The sequence below is a fragment of the Silene latifolia genome, chromosome Y, assembly GCF_048544455.1.
Source record: "Silene latifolia isolate original U9 population chromosome Y, ASM4854445v1, whole genome shotgun sequence".
Classification (NCBI taxonomy): domain Eukaryota; kingdom Viridiplantae; phylum Streptophyta; class Magnoliopsida; order Caryophyllales; family Caryophyllaceae; genus Silene; species Silene latifolia.
The window spans coordinates 430,878,261-430,881,280 of NC_133538.1; the positions used below are offsets into that span (position 1 = coordinate 430,878,261).

Genomic DNA, 3,020 nt, shown 5'->3' on the forward strand with positions numbered 1-3,020 from the left:
TGCCAAAAAAAGGTTGAGAATTGGGCCTGCAACAAACAAATTCTACAATAATGTAAGACACAAATCATGAAACATGCTACATTTCATATGGAGTACTATTTTAATGTGAGACGGTTATCACCTATTTTGCTCTTTTCTTTATTAGGTGAATCTCGGACTTTGTTTTGTGAATCTCGGACCTTGTTCGAAATCTTAGAGTTTGAATTTCATCAAATACTTCGAAATGGACAAAGCTAAGAATTTCATCAGGTATAACATAGTACAGAGTAATAATATCAATAGAATAGCACAATTTTAACATTACCGTAATATAACTCAAGAATGCAGAGGATTAAGTCTAAAAATTCAGCTAAAAATGCAATCAAACGCTATGAAATTCATTAGGCACATAATAAGATTGCGATCCTACAACATAATATTCAACCGATTACAAAGTTGAACGAAAAATTGAAATCAATAATCAAACACATATACAAAAACATTTAGAGAAAAATATTCAGAAATCCGAACATAAATACAAATTCAAAACCGACAACAAAAGTATACTAACTATCATAAATAATTCACGAATTTCGACACAATTGACGAACTATAAATCAGATCAAGTTAGGGTTTCGACATTTAGCCATTTAGGAATCAATTGAAACTAATAGTTTTACACATAAACTGAAAAAATTAATGTACAAAGGCACATAAGAGTAAATAAGAAAGAATTTAAACAAATAAAAGACTCACCGGCATCATAGAACAAGCTTGAAGAAGATAGAAAGACGTATGATTGTAAATTTGTAATTGAGAGGAAAAAAAGAGGAGAGAGAAAGTGAAATGGACAAATGAATGGATCTACTGAGTGAAGAAGCGCGTGTTTTCTTATTGGAAAAATAAGGGGGGACACGTGGCATCATCTGGGGAGTCTATAATTATTAGATCCGACGGTTTAGAAGGTGTCAGTAGCCTCACCCTAAGAAGGGTGCCTCACATGATTCAATCTATATATATATATATATATATATATATATATATATATATATATATATATATATATATAGATTGAATCATGTGAGGCACCCTTCTTAGGGTAAGGCTACTGACTCATTTTAAACCATCGTATCTAAGAATTATAGAGTCACCAGATTATGACACGTGTCCCTCTATATACTCCCCAACTAACTCATCATCGTCATTACTCGTTCATTTTTTTTTTGCATGTTCCTCTCTCTCTTCAATGTGGATTTCAGCTCACTCTTTTTCCGCCATTAATACCGAGCTTTCATCGAGCTTCCAACCGCCATTACTATCGCGTTTCATCTAGCTTCCGACCTCCGTTATCGTCCTCGGCTTTAGGTACTTTCGATTAATAGTATTCATTTCAATTAATCACTAATATACTTAGCTAATAATTCAATTCCCCTTCACAAATCAATCGAACAAATCCCCAAAATCTAGGGTTTCATCCAATTCTTCTCAATCTCCGACAAAATCAATCGAACAAATCCCCAAATTCCACTTCAATTAACCTAGCTAATAATTCAATTCCCCCTTCACATACTTCAATTTCGATCACCAAACAATGGAGGGATCCAAAGAATGGAGGAATGTTATACCACGAAGTACAAGAAGCAAAACTTTGCGCAAGATACATTGTGTGAATATAGTATTACAAGGTCCTTTTTCAGCGAATTCGATTTGGCCGCTCTCGCCGCGGATCTTGATCGTAAAGAAAGGCAGATGATGATTCAAGGTACTACTGTTGGTGATTTTAATGCTGAGGTTTCTCATAATGTTTCGCTTGGCGGCGATTTTAGTATTCAGGTAATATGTTTTGATCAACTTAGTTTCATATTAATTGTTTTGAGTTTTAAATCGATGTGCTTGATTGGTTCTTGTCCTCTTGATCATTCATCTGATGTTTCTGCAATATACCATCTCTGGTCGCAAATTGCTGGAGTCATAATCTTGAACATTTCCTTCATAGGCAGAGTCTTTGAGGTACTGATGTCGTTTTTATTCAGCTACTTACTTACTTGAACTCATTGCTTACATTTTACGGAGTAATTGCCAATTTGTTATACGATTTACTTTTAGATGTCAGCCAATGCGATTAAACCTTTCCAGTAACCAGCTTACTGGTGAGATACCTGACTCAATCGGTTACCTCGGCCGTCTCAGTTACTTGTGAGTACAACCTGAAAGTTTTGTCTCTAAACACTGTTTGTACATTGTTACCTTTGAAGGCTATGATAAGTCATATATTATGGATTTTCTCACTCGTTGTAGGAAGCTAAGTAGGAATAATTTGTCTGGACAGATTCCTGAGCGGGTTGCAAATCTTACAGGTCTTTCATTCTTGTATGTTTCCTTTCACTTATTTCCTTGTTTATTCATCTATCTCACTGCTTAGGCAATGAAATGAAAACATTATTTCGAACATTCACAGGGACGTGTCATTCAACAACCTTACTGGCCCCACTCCGAGAATACTAGCAAAAGCATACAGGTATTGACTTTTTTCTGCAGATATCAATATGGAACTTTCTTTTTCTTTTCATATTTTTGATGCTCTGATGTGAAGTGATTCTTTCTGCAACACCATAATGTTTCAAATTCATTAACGTATGCATTAATGAACCCGAGAAATATATAAGGATTTGGGTTGGTCTCACATGTACGACTTTTTTATACCAGACTCACAGTTTACAGTAGGACTGAGATTTGCTTGTTCTTTAAGGAAATAGTGAGTATATGAATTAAGATGCTTTTTGTGAGTTGTGATTCATTTTTGATTAAATCTCAGTAATTCTATGGTTGGCAGTAGAATAAATGGAACAGTAGAATGACCGAGATTTGCAAGTTTTGAAATTTCATTGAATAATGAAATGGAGTCAACTGATGTAGGTACTGACACTGAACAGAATAGTTGAGCATGAGTTCTGAAACTTCACCTGCAAATTGTCGCGGATGGGCAGCTAGAGATCCATCCGGAGTTCTCTCACCTATCGAGTTTAATCGAAGGTATGCTG

At 35.1% G+C, this 3,020-nt stretch overlaps 1 long non-coding RNA gene across 1 annotated transcript; it reads left to right on the top strand.

The window, feature by feature from the left end:
* Positions 1-2,103: 2,103 nt before the first annotated feature.
* On the top strand, positions 2,104-2,515 carry LOC141626721 (uncharacterized). The gene is made up of 3 exons (XR_012536313.1): positions 2,104-2,175; positions 2,278-2,349; positions 2,438-2,515. It is a non-coding gene; the product is annotated as an uncharacterized LOC141626721 (long non-coding RNA).
* The last annotated feature ends 505 nt before the right edge of the window (positions 2,516-3,020 follow it).